Source organism: Bombina bombina, chromosome 3, assembly GCF_027579735.1.
Source record: "Bombina bombina isolate aBomBom1 chromosome 3, aBomBom1.pri, whole genome shotgun sequence".
Taxonomy (NCBI): Eukaryota; Metazoa; Chordata; class Amphibia; order Anura; family Bombinatoridae; genus Bombina; species Bombina bombina.
Genome location: NC_069501.1, coordinates 386,812,041 through 386,826,120, shown reverse-complemented (window position 1 = coordinate 386,826,120; position 14,080 = coordinate 386,812,041). Strand labels below are relative to the sequence as shown.

General features: G+C 35.1%; 1 pseudogene; it reads left to right on the top strand.

Annotated features, from left to right (window-relative positions):
* Nucleotides 1–9,548: 9,548 nt before the first annotated feature.
* Nucleotides 9,549–11,782, top strand: LOC128651644 (bombinin-like peptides 1; annotated as a pseudogene).
* Nucleotides 11,783–14,080: the final 2,298 nt, after the last annotated feature.

The window sequence follows — 14,080 nt, the reverse complement described above, 5'->3', positions numbered from 1 at the left end:
TTTAAATTTAAAATAATGTTAAGCAGATATGAGTGGTGGCACTGGCCTGGCTGCTACGTAGGGCAGCAATTAACAACAGTATGCTCTGTAAGATACACACAGGCCTGATAGAAATAAAATTAGATTACACTAGCAATAATGATTTAAAGATTTTTTGGGGGAATTTAAAAAAAGGTTAAACACATATGAGTCATGGCTGATAGACTAGGGAGGGCAGCAATTAAAAAACAGTATGCTCTGTAAGTCAGCAAAACACACAGGCCTGATAGAAAATGAAATTAGATTACACTAGCAAAATTATTTAAAAGTTTTTTTTTAAATTTAAAATAATGTTATAAGCGGATATGAGTGGTGGCTGGCACAGAGCAATGAACCAGAGTATATGCGGTGTTGTGAGCCCTGAGAGACACAGGCCTGATTGAAAATGAAAATAAATTACACTAGCAAAATATTTTCAAATTTTTGTTGGTTAAATTTAAAACTAATGTTGTTAGGCAGATATCAGTGGTGGCACTAATCACAGCATATGCTGTGAGCCTCACCACACAGCTGAAAGCCAGGCAAATGCAAATAAAATACAAAGAAAAAAAAAAAAAAAAACGACTGAAAGTTATAGCCCCTAAAAGGGCTTTTTGGGGTGCTGTCCCTTGCAGCAGAGATGACGATGAGTCCTTCAGGACTGTAGTGGACACTAAATACACTAACCTAGCTATCTATTTCCCCTATAATATCAGCACAAGCAACACAAAGGTCCTCTCTCTAACAAAGCAAAATCGTTATGAGTCTAAAATGGCTGCTGCCAAGAAGCTGGAGGGTCTGTGAGGGAGTGTCTGATGCTGATTGGCTCTAATGTGTCAGAAGGCTGTGACATACAGGGTCAAAGTTTCCTCAATGATGACACATAGGGGGTGGATCGAACATCACATATGTTCGCCTCACAGCGGCGAACGCGAACCCAACGCTATGTTCGCCAGGAACTGTTCACACGGGCGAACAGTTCGGGACCATCACTATTCAGGACACGATGCCTCCCCCTTATCCGCAGGTTTTTATGACCATTCCTTTATTATCTCCAAGGTTTTGATGTTTGAATTTGGCGGTTTGGATAAATTCTGTTTATGTTTACATAAAGCTGGTATAATTCAAGTTTTTCAGTTCACTACAAACAATGGTCTCAAAATTACTCTATTGCACTCCCTTACTCATTGTCGGATGGAATGTAGACTTTGTTTTTAAATCTGTGTGCTGATATGGATCAGTACCTGATTGTGTACTTGTCCCGAAGACTCTCTGTTGATGTTCCAGAGGTGATCTATAAAGTGTTGTTTCAGCGTTAATTTTCTCACAAATTCTTTAACATTGATAAATGTCTCAAATGTATTGAGACTTTTAGAAGGGGCAATGATAGCCCCATAATTCAAGATAGAAGTTTTCATTTTCTGACAGAGTGGTTGAGCTTAAATTGTATATCCCTTTAGTTGTGATATTGTCATCTATCGGCTTGGGATGTTCTGGTTTCTTCCCTCCATTTATTCTTTTTCAACCTCTCCTTCCCTCTGTGATTTTTCTTTTTTTCGTGGGGGTCTGAGATTCGTCTGTGTTTGACATCTTTTCTTTTTGATGGATGTCCGTTCCAGTTCCTTGGTGGTTTTTTGATGTAATTCTAATAAAATGATCTTTAGATGTGGGAGGCGATAGGACTGTCACTTGGGTTCTTAAAACCTACTCTGTTGTTTGGGTCTATTCCCCTGTGTATATTTCTGGACGGGGAGTATTCCAATCTGTGGCAGCATCATTAGATCTTTTATTATAAGTATTAGGTGTCTCATTATGATTCTGGTAATTTCTATTTTTTTAATGAGAATCTGATTGTGATAGGTTGGACTTATGATAGGTATTCTGATGATTTGGGATGATAATGGTGGTCGTGGTTCATAGAGATCCTTGGTGGTTTGTGACTCACCACTGAATCTTTCCCTCCCGATTTCCATCACGGAAATGATGATAATGCTTGTCTCTTTATTGAAGGAATCTTTCATTCCTGTTCCATCTTGGAGATGATGATATCCATACGAGAACCTATCATCTTGATTCATCTGGGAGGTTGGAAGCATCCCTTAGTGGTGTGGTCCCTCATAGTTGGAGTGATAGCGCTCCCTGTTATGTTGTCTCATCCTATTATATGGGCCTGAGTTTCTATTCCCTTCCCAACCATTCCTAGTCTTATGTGATGGTAGGTGTTCCACTGACCTCTATTATCATATCTATTTGGGGTTTGGCAATGGTTGTCTGTGTCCCGTTCTATGGTTAGTAATAGGTTGTCCTGGGATTGGGTCGATCATAAGTCTCTCTGATTATATTGTGTGCTTGTGTTATTGTGTCCCTCTCTTTATGTTTTCGGGTTTTGGTCTGTCTTTTTTATATGATACTGTAGTCCATTCTCCTTCATTTCTATGTGTACTGTTATTCAGATTATCCAACTGTGGGGGCTCTGTATTCGGGTCATTGGTGGTAGAGTTAACATCTTTATCCATGTTTTTAATAAGGTTAAGTTCCCTATTGAGTTTCTTACTTTTTTTCATTATATATTGTCTCTAATCTTAGTGATTTTTTTATCAAGATTCTCTTTCTTATCCAAAATTTCTTTTGTCTCAATCACTAAACCATCTGGTCCAATCAGGTCATCCTCATTCTTTTTGATGTCTATATCTACCTGATGGAGTATGGCTTCCCCTATGTTCTATATTAGCTAGCATAAGGGACCTAGATGCTGTGATTAATGTGTCAGACCATTTTTTTAAGGAAGATTTCATTGTTGGTCTGGGTAGGCACACTCTTCTTAATAATCAGCCCTTTCAGGATGATGTTGAGTTCTAAACATTTTTTGTAGGAAAGTTATTTCTTCTTTATACTTCACTTCTTGGATTAAAAGTTTTTCTAAGTTTTTGAAGATTGTGATATAATCAACCCTGTCTGAACCATCTGGATTTTCTGATGTTAATTGGACATAAATGTCCAATGTGATATCTTTTCTCATAGAATGAGTGATGTGAAAACATTCTTGAAATTATGCTTAAATATATCTTAAAGATAATATAAATGGTTTAAAAATAGTATATGGGTGTATACAAGATTGGATAAGTAAATAGAGGAGGCGGCTAAAGGATACACTAGGGATGGGAGGTACAGATAAGAAAAAAGGGGTATATCCAACAGCGCTAACTATAAATTGACCTCTGGCTCCTGGAACTAATGGGTCCCTAGTTACCCATGGGAAACAGGAAAACTGCTAATTAGTAAGTAGTAGGAGCGCCTAAACTAAGCCAGGTCTGTTACGATAAATATCGTAGGATACAAAAAGCGTAGAAACCAGTGAGTGAAGGTGAAAAAATATGTAACGCTAGTTACAATGGATAACAATAGACAACAAATGATAGCCAATATAAATGTAATAACAGATATATTAAAAATGTAATTATTATATATAAATATAAAAACACGTCTATAGATAATTCAATTTGATAACAAATTCTACATGGATCCATGTTACAATAAAAAATAAAAATTAAATACAACAAATCAAAACAAATGCCAATGTTAAGAACAATAATTATGGGTTAAAAACGATAAATTGGGCAAAGGAGCACAATCCAATAAGATATGAAAAACGAGGGTTGCACAATAAATACTCACTCTAGAAGGTTCTAAAGTGCATAAGAGTGTAAAATAATAAAATACAGTGCAATATGTTAAAATACAGTACAATGTGTTAATCAATACGGATAATACAATACAATAGCACTCCAAATTAAAAAAGTGATAAAAGTGAATAGTTCATCGTGAAAATTCCAATTCAATTGAGTCCCAAAATGTTCAAATATAACCAAATGTTCCAAAGATGGAGTGTAAAAATAACGATTGAGAAATGATTATAATAATATATCCAAGTGGGTCCAAGTTAAGAGTAGAGAAAAATGTGTATTAAAAAATGTATATTCTAAAATATAAAAATACAAGAAAAAAGAAAAAAATATATAAAAAATACATATAAAAATCAAAATCAAAAAATGTAAAAGGAGAAAAGGAGTGTAGTGTGATAAAAACCTTGATTGTGATCAAATAGATAAAAATAGATAAAACAAAAAAAAGATAAATAAATCTAAATAATATTTTCTCTTATTAAACTAAATTAATCCTTATTAAAACTAAATACTTACCTTTAAAATAAACCCTAATATAGCTACAATATAAATAATAATTATACTTGTAGCTATTTTAGGATTTATTTTTATTTTGCAGGCATCTTTCAATTAATTTAACTAGGTACAATAGCTATTAAATAGTATTAACTTTTTAATAGCTACCTAGCTAAAATAAAGAGAAATTTACCTGTAAAATAAAAACTAACCTAAGTTACAATTACACCTAACACTACACTATACTTTAATAAATTATTTCCTATTTAAAACTAAATACTTACCTGTAAAATAAACCCTAAGATAGCTAAATATAATTAATAATTACATTGTAGCTATTTTAGGATTTATATTTATTTTACAGGTATCTTTGTATTTATTTTAGCTAGTTAGAATAGTTATTAAATAGTTATTAACTATTTAATAACTACCTAGCTAAAAGAAATACAAAATTACCTGTAAATAAATCCTAACCTAAGTTACAATTAAACCTAACACTACACTATCATTAAATTAATTAAATAAATTAGCTACAAATAACTACAATTAAATTAATTAATTATACTAACTAGAAGTACAAAAAATAAAAAAAGCTAAGTTACAAAAAATAAAAAAAATAAGTTACAAACATTTAAAAAAATATTACAACAATTTTAAGCTACTTACCACCTAATCTAAGCCCCCCTAATAAAATAACAAAGCCCCCCAAAATAAAAAAATTCCCTACCCTTTGTCTAAATTAAAAAGTTACCAAGCTCTTTTACCTTACCAGCCCTTAAAAGGGCCTTTTGTGGGCATGGCCCTAAAGAATTCTGCTCTTTTGGCCTGTAAAATAAAAATACAACCCCCCCACATTAAAACCCACCACCCACATACCCCTAATCTACACCCAAACCCCCCTTAAATAAACCTAACACTACCCCCCTGAAGATCATCCTACCTTGAGTCGTCTTCAGCCAGCCGACACCGATGGAACTGAAGAGGAGATCCGGAGCGGCAGAAGTCATCATCCAAGGGGCGCTGAAGAAAGTCTTCCATCTGATGAAGTCATCATCCAGGCGGCGCTGAAGAGGTCTTCCAAATGGGCGATGTCTTCTCCAAGAGGCATCTTCAATCTTCTTTCTTCCGGATCCATCTTCATCCCGCCAACGCGGAACATCCTTCTTCCCCGACGGCTAACGATGAATGAAGTTCCTTTAAGGGACGTCATCCAAGATGTACGTCCCTTCAATTCCAATTGGCTGATAAGGATTCTATCAGCCAATCGGAATTAAGGTAGGAAAAATCTGATTGGCTGATTGAATCAGCCAATCAGATTGAAGTTCAATCCGATTGGATGATCCATCAGCCAATCAGATTGAGCTCGCATCTATTGGCTGTTCTGATCAGCCAATAGAAAGCGAGCTCAATCTGATTGGCTGATTGGATCAGCCAATCGGATTGAACTTCAAACTGAAAAAACCAGTACGCTGGGCCGGAAAAGTGCCGAGCGTAGCTGCTAGTTTTTTGATAACTAGCAAAAGTAGTCAGATAGTGCCGCACTTGTGTGCAGAACATCTGTAGTGACGTAAGAATCAATCTGTGTCAGACTGAGTCCGGTGGATCGAAGCTTACGTCACTAAATTCTACTTTTGCCGGTATCTAGGGCTTGATAACTAAGGCGAATCAGCCTCGCCACAAATACGCTGCGGAATTCCAGCGTATTTGGAGGTTGACGGCTTGATAACTAGGGGCCCATATATGTAATGTATATGTTTTATATATGCCCATTTTTTTATTTTTTTTTACATATATCTACTATATGTATTGTATATATAATCTTTTCATCACTAAAATCATCCTTTACAACTGCTGAAGATTACCCACAGTTAACTTGCCGGAATTGATTACAGCTTAGAGTTGTGAAAACAACATGACAATAATGAAATACCCTTTTAAGCGACTGTCTCAAAATACTACCACTAAGAAATTGTAACCAATAGAATTACATGGAACTTGACCAATAGGAACTAACACACAGGTATGTAAAGGTGAGTCATCACAGCTGACAAATACTCTTGAAAAAGCCCCATAAAACAATGAAACACATTGAAGCTCTGTCAGCAATTACCTGTGACCCATTCTGGAGACATTTACAGCATCTTGGAAGAGAGTTTGGCCAAACTCGTGACAAGTTTTTTGCAAATCGGCATACACCTGAATTGCATCAGGAACACAGCGAAAAACAATTTTAATCTGGTATCCGTTTGAAAGACTGCGTGCATTGCACACTAAGTGCAGAGTTCAACACACCTGAGAACCAGACGCCCACAAGAAGCCTTCTCAAAAATCTCTAAAAGCGGAATCAGTAAAGAGAAAAAGGCCTCCGGAGTTCGCAATCAAGGACAAGAATTTTTACAAGGACATTTGAGCTGAAGGTATCCCGTATCATCTATTATTTATGGAAGGGTGAGTACCGTGCATTGTATTGTTATGGATCGTCATAAAGAAACAAAGTTACTGATAAATATCACACCAAAGAACTGTGAGTTGAAGCAATTAACGGCACACAGATATGCACTGTGAATGACAGCACAAATGAATGCACTGATATATTTGCTAATGTAAACTGAAATATCCAAGATGGTAAACTTATATAGAAATTTTAAGACCGAACTTTGAGCTCTTCTATAATATTGAATTTTATACATATATTTTTATATTTTTTCAAAAGAGTCGACATTCTTTGTACTTTTTAATATTAAAAGTTGGTATACTGCAATTTTTGGGAGACGCCCCATATAATCTCTTATATATTATTTGCATGCAGGAATAAAATGTATTTTAATGCAGGAGATAAGGGTATCCTAACCCTTACCCTTATACTTAGTGCAAGTTGGTATTAGTACATTTACACATTTGGAACCCTATGTCTGAAACATATAGCATGCTGGTATAATAATTTTAATAGTGAGATATGCAAATTCCGGGTATTGTCTGGAATCCACTTGTTTGCATCAGTTTTTAAACATATTTTGTACAATTCTGTTTATTAAAACATTTTTTACTCTAAATCACATGGGAGTTTGAAAGTAATTAATACACAATCACACATTGTTAGTTAAGATATCACCATTGTGAACCTTCTTTGTAAGATTTAAGAATCTTATCTTTACACATTTATATACATTTTTCGTTTCTTAAATGATCGATTAACATATATACTAATTTTATATATATATTTGTATTTCACACTTTGCTGAAGCACTTTGCTTCAGCAAATTAATCAAGAGAATAAAGCAAATTAGATAATAGAAGTAAATTAGAAAGTTGTTTAAAATGGCACGCTCTTTCTAAATCAAGAATGAAAAAATGTGGGTTTCATGTCCTTTTAATAACACAAATCATGTTCAATAAATTCTTTTTATAACACTTATGAATCAATATTTTATTCTTTATATGTCAGATTTTAATGGAAATAAATAAATGTATTAAAGTTATTTAATAAAATGATCATCCATCTAATCTATCTATCATCTATTTATTCTATCTATCTATCTGTCTATCTATCATCCATCTATTTATCTGTAACACACACAAATAGTTAAAGACACATACTAAAACACACATGGACAAAAAGCTAACTAATCATACACTCTTTGCAATACAAATATATGAACAAATCATAGTCATTTGTTTACATCATGCTTTTTATAAAAATCTGAATCTGTAATGTTTGGCTTTAATTAAGGTGATGCTATTATTTGCTTTTATAAAGTGAATGACTTTGCTAAAATCATTTAACACAAATATTAATTTACAATATTATTAGAAAATGTGTTTCAGGACAATTTGAATATATATTACTAATTAGACACAGATACTGTATATAAGGTGTAAATCCCTCACACCTAAGAGATTATCACATCAAGATATTCTGATAACCTATAACAATATCCTGAGATCCTGGTAAGCAAATGTTATATCTTATACTTATATATTTGTAACAACTTTATTTATACTTCTTATGAGAGTGACCTTTATTTTAAATTTAGTATAGATTTTTAATACTGGTAACTCACTTTTTTTATGGCAACCAGAGTAAAGAAACAACACAATATTAATAACAATTAAATTAATCAAATGCTTATTTATAACATTACACTGAATACTAAACATTATAAGGCTTTGTGGTGTAATCATGAAAATAATTAGCAATAAGGGATATTAGTAATCTTGTAGTTGTACATGACAGAACAATATCTATCTATAAATTAATACTGACATGATCTATGGAATTGTAATCAGACTAAGTGCTATTGCATTGTCTTGTTATCTTGCATTTGTTGATTATGCAAATCTACTGTGTTGACTGGTCCTTTAAGCTCAGTATTATGTTAAAAATACACTTCAGATAGGCCAGGTCTCTCCTCCTTGTAGTCTGACTGCCTGGAAGTTTTGTTAAAGTGTTTTCCAGGAGAATTTTGTTTACGTTGGGTGTGCGGCCTGGGAGCGATCCCTATTTTTGTATTTTTCTTTATCACTACTATGTATACCACTAGAGAGGATTCTTGAGAAATCCTCATTCCTCTTAATATTATGTGTACAATGATCTTTAGTTGGATGCAGTTTTTTTTTCCTTTACATCGCTTTACAATAACCCCTGGACTTTAATAAGACTATCAACTTTGGTCCAAGTGTGACCTAACATATGGTTATAAGGGGATGTAAAATGAGGACTTTACCCAAATTTGCACAATCTTTTTCAGATATGACGTGAATATTTTCATAATGCCTATTTCATGTATGATGTATGTTATTATCTTTATGTCCTCAATTTAAAAAAAAAATACACTTCAGATAATAGAATAAAACAGTTTGCAAATATCATAAACATTATTTTGTACAACTGAATGATTAAAAATCTATTTCATTAAAGGGACATGAAACCCCTAATCTCATGTAAATGCATTTTTAAACATCTTTGCAATTTACTTCTAATATCAATTTAGCTTTATTTTATTGGTATCCTTTATTGAAGGAGTAGCAGTGCACTATTTGGAGCTAGTTGAACACATCGGTAAGCCAATGACAACAGCCATATTTGTGCAGCCACCAATCAGCAGCTAGCTCCAGTCCCTGAGCCTACTTAGGTATGCTTATCAACAATGGATACCAAGTAAACAAAGCAACAGCAGTAAAATGGAAAGCAGTTAGAATTGCATATGCTCTATCTGAAATCATGATATTTTAATTTTGACTTGAATGTAATTGTGTTTTAATGTTTCTTTAATGAGATTTAAATCAACACATTTAGTAAAAATGTGATATGGTTCTAATTGTTTTTTTTTTCTTTACTTTTAACAGGTAAAGATGAATTTTAAGTACATAGTTGCAGTGTCCATTTTAATAGCATCTGCATATGCACGAAGGTAAAATAAATATTCAAGGAAAGAACTATCAAAACTATTTTATTTTAGATATGAATATTTTATTTCAGAGAAACTACTAAATATTCAAAAGAGATACTAAATTCTTAAAAATGCAATGGTCATATTTCCATATGTGGTAATAATTTGGTGACATAAAGCTTTCAAAAATGTGTCTAATGTAAAGTGCTATCTGCTTCCATTTTCCATCCATTACAAATACACATTACATTATATCAGAGCACAAAAATGTAGTAAGATGTTAAAAGGAAGCTAACTTTTTACTTTTCAACTTGTAAAAAAAAAGCTAAGCCACCCACTTAAAAAATGTACTCCCAGCGGTGTGCACTTGAACAGGAGAGCTAAATAGTGAGAGTGAGAGAGAGAGAGAGAGAGAGAGAGAGAGAGAGAGAGAGAGAGAGAGAGAGAGATAAATAATCAGTTTTTATTAACTTAAACTAATTTGGTACAAATACAAATGCCTAAATACCCAATTTAACCCCTTAAAGGGACTGGGCATTTCAGACAAAAACTTTCCCAAAAGACCAGAGCATTTTTGGCATCACTACATTTAAACAGAAAATAGAGCATTTTTTATATTTACCTATCAAAACTATATATTTTTTTTTAGAAGACAAACCTAATATTAACCTATGCCCATTTTGGTATATTTCATGCCACCATTTCACCAACAAATGTGACCAATTAAAAAAAAAAATTGTTACCTTTTTTTACAATTTTAGGCTACTCACTGAAATTATTTACAAACATCTTGTGCAATCATGGCACTAATCATTGTAAATGCTTCTCTTGGATCCCCTTTGTTCAGAAATAGCAGACATACATGACTTTGGCATTGCTTTTGGTAATTAGAAGGCTGCTAAATTCTGCTGTGCACACACTTGTATTATGCCCAGCAGTGAAGAGGTTAATTAGGTAGCTTGTAGGGTTAATTTTAGCTTAGTGTACAGGTTACCCTCCCACCTGACACATCCCCCCTCCCGATCCACCCCTAATTACCCCCTATTGCCCTCTCAATACAGCTCTCTTCCCTCTCCACCACACAATGGTCACCCCCATCTAAAGTACTGGCAGAAGTCTGCCAGTACTAAAATAAAAGGCTTGTTTATATATATAATTTTTTTTTATATATCTTTTCTGCAGTGTAGAATCCCCCCCTTACCCCCAACCTCCCTGATCCCCCCGAACAGTTCTCTAACCCTCTACCTATTAGACACCATCTTAGGTACTGGCAGCTGTCTGCCAGTACCCAGTTTGACCTCATTTTTAATTTATGTCACCCATTTTTTTCTGTAGTGTAGCTGCCCCCACTTATTACCATACCCCCCTCCCCTTCCCAGATCTCTTTCCCTCAACGGATCCCACATAGGATCCCCCTCATTGCCCCTCCTCCCTCCTTCCCCTTCTCTGACGCAGCTTTTTTTCCCCCCTCTCTGCATCGGTAACTCTGCAACTCTATTTTAGCAGTGCCCAATGTACCCCTTGTGATCTCGCTATTTTTAGTGACATCGAGAGAGAGCCCAGGACTGCAGCGACGTAGAGGGTACGGCGCTGGTTGTTAAGGGGTTTAAAAAATGTAACTGTTTTTTTATAAGCAATTACTGATGTCTGTTATTTGCTCAGTGGTACTACAGACTAAGCAAAAGCCCTCAGAGCACCAGGTGTGTCCGTCTGTCCTAATTAGGTAGAAACTGTGCTTTCAGAAAATAAATATATTTTAAAAAACAATAAGTAGTTTAATCTTAAAATGTTAAAGTCATAACATTAGTTTACCAATCTGATTTATTTATTTATTTATTTTTAGTGAAGAGAACGACATACAGTCTCTGAGTCAGAGGGATGTTTTAGAAGAAGAATCACTGAGGGAAATCAGAGGTATAGGAGCATCATCCTAAGTGCTGCTAAAGTAGGTTTAAAAGGCTTGGCTAAAGGATTGGCTGAGCATTTTGCAAATGGGAAGAGAACAGCTGAAGAACGTGAAGTGATGAAAAGACTGGAAGCCGCAATGCGTGATCTAGATTCCTTCGAACATCCAGAGGAAGCTTCTGAAAAGGAAACCAGAGGCTTCAATCAAGAGGAAAAGAGAAACGCATTATAGGGCCAGTATTAGGTTTGGTTGGTAGTGCACTTGGAGGTTTACTTAAAAAGATTGGATAATTATAACCAGTAAAATTTTGCTTTCATGAATATTTGTAAATGATGCTAATCAGATTACATATAATAAAAGCATAAATAAAGCACAAAAAAGCTATTTAAACAAGCTGCATGTTCTCTACTCTGCTATTAAATAAAAATCATATGAGCAAAACTTGTTTATCATTTGAAAGTATCATTAGCATTTCTGCTTTATATTTATGTAGTAAAGTTTATCTAATGATTTTTCTACAAAAGCCAACATAAAATCTATGGAAATATTTGTAGATAAAATTATATAATATTTTCTACAGGATTGTGTTTCACCCCAACATGTCGATACCTGGAAAACTAGTTAATCAAACAATAAGAAGCATATGATATTTATTTACATGATTTTCATGCACCCTATTTTCTTATGCACACTTGTTCCTCTAATCTAATATAAAAAACAATGTAACAAACATGACCAAAATGTTAATAATTAAGCAGCTATACTAAAAAACAGCAAAAAATGTAGGACAGGAAAATATATTAACATTTTCATTGATTTTCAACATTGTTTTAATTAGTATTTATCTCTTAAAAGCCCATTTATACCTATAATGAGTTGCATTTTTTGTTGGTTTGCACAGCTTTTGTTCAATTTTAAATCTCTGGAGGAAATCTCGGAATTCTGCTGACTTTCTCACTATAAGTTCATCTTGAACTCTTACTATTCTGCCCTTAAAAGGACACTGAACCCACATTTTTTTCTTTCGTGATTCAGATAGAGCATAGGAATTTTAACCAACTTTCTAATTTACTCCTTTTAAAAAAAATTATTTATTCTCGTGTATATTTATTTAAAATGCAAGAATGGAAGTTTAGATCCGGACCCCATCCCTCACAACTACTCCCCTCCCTCTTTTCTACCCTTACCCCTATACTCACACACATCTTCAACCTCTCCCTCAGCACTGGTATAGTTCCCACATCTCCTAAACATGCATTAGTCACACCTATCCTCAAAAAACCTTCTCTCGATCCAACCTCCCTATCCAAATTCTGCTCTTTTTCCCTATTCCATCTTGCCTCAAAGCTTCTTAAAAAGCTAGTATATGCACAGCTTTTCCATTTCCTTACATTAAACTCCCTCCTTGATCCACTGCAATCTGGATTTCACCCCCTGCACTCAATAGAGACAGCAATTGTTAAGGTTACCAATGACCTACTTACAGCAAAATCCATAGGCCACCTTTGTCTATTTATCCTCCATGATCTGTCTGCAACCTTTGATACTGTTGACCACCCTCTTTTGCTCCAATCCTTCGTTACCTGTGACACAGCTCTCTCTTGGTTCTCTTCCTATCTGTCTAACCGTACCTTTAGTGTAGCCTTCTCTGGGGCAACCTCTGCCCCATTACCTCTTTCTGTTGGGGTACCGCAAGGCTCTGTCCTCTGTCTTCTTCTCTTCTCAATCTACACGCCCTCATTAGTCCCACAGGTTTCACTATCATTTGTATGCCGATGATACCCAAATCTACCTCTCTGCACCAGAACTATCTCTTTCCTTGCTAACCCATGTCACTAACTGTCTCTCTCATATCTCATCTTGGATTTCCTCTCACTGCCTCAAGCTAAATCTCTCCAAAACTGAGCTCCTTATTTTCCACCCTTCTTCCAAAATCTCCACCCCCATATCTCTATAACTGTTGATAACTCCATCATTACCCCAACCTCACATGCCCGATGTCTTGGGTTCACACTTGACTCATATCTTTCTTTCACTCCTCACATTCAGTCCTTGGCTAAAGCCTGCCGCTTCCACCTTAAAAACATTGCTAAAATCAGACATTTTCTTACACAAGACACAACTAATATTTTAATCCACTGTCTCATCCTTTCCCACCTCTACTACTGCAACTTCATCCTCTCTGGTCTCCCTAGCTGCCACCTAGCTTCTTTACAATCCATAATGAATGCCTCTGCCAGGCTCATCTTCCTTACATGTCACTCTTCATCTGCTGCACCTCTCTGCCAATCCCTTCACTGGCTTCCTCTTGCCTCCAGGATTAAACACAAGATTCTCACTCTGACACACAAAGCCCTCAATTGCATTGCTCCCCCCTACATCTCAGACCTTGTCCCCAGATACTCTCCCTCCTGACCCCTTCTCTCCGCTCATGATCTACTACTTTCCTCTCTTGTTACCTCCTCACATTCCGGTTTACAAGATTTCTCCAGACTGGCTCCCATCTTATGGAACTCTCTGCCTTGCTCCACAAGACTCTCCCATAGTTTTGAAAGCTTCAAGTGCTCCATAAAGACTCTACTATTCAG